The sequence below is a fragment of the Seriola lalandi genome, unplaced genomic scaffold (assembly GCF_002814215.2).
Source record: "Seriola lalandi dorsalis isolate HSWRI2012SDOR001 ecotype SW California unplaced genomic scaffold, Sedor1 jcf7180001973050, whole genome shotgun sequence".
Classification (NCBI taxonomy): Eukaryota; Metazoa; Chordata; class Actinopteri; order Carangiformes; family Carangidae; genus Seriola; species Seriola lalandi.
The window spans coordinates 1-320 of NW_019443718.1; the positions used below are offsets into that span (position 1 = coordinate 1).

At 41.2% G+C, this 320-nt stretch overlaps 1 non-coding gene across 1 annotated transcript; it reads left to right on the forward strand.

Moving 5' to 3' along the window:
* Positions 1-162: 162 nt before the first annotated feature.
* On the forward strand, positions 163-234 carry trnaq-uug (transfer RNA glutamine (anticodon UUG)). The gene has a single exon. It is a non-coding gene; the product is annotated as a tRNA-Gln (tRNA).
* The last annotated feature ends 86 nt before the right edge of the window (positions 235-320 follow it).

Here is a 320-nt window from a genome sequence, read left to right on the forward strand (position 1 = left end):
TTATAGAGCAAGTCTATAAGCATTTTATCCGTATTTACTGAACTTCGGTATGATCTCTTCTTTGTGTGGCGAGCAGCTAAAAGCAGCCCTGACATCCCTCTCCTGGGCAAGGTTTTATTGCTGCCCCTGAGTGCTCGTGAGATATTCCCTGTGCATTTTAGTGGTTCCACGGTGTAATGGTTAGCACTCTGGACTTTGAATCCAGTGATCCGAGTTCAAATCTCGGTGGAACCTAACTTAGAGTTGGAATATAGATAAACTTGGAAAATATACTGACCTGTTGTTTAAGATATCCATATGACAATGTCTCATTATCTAAG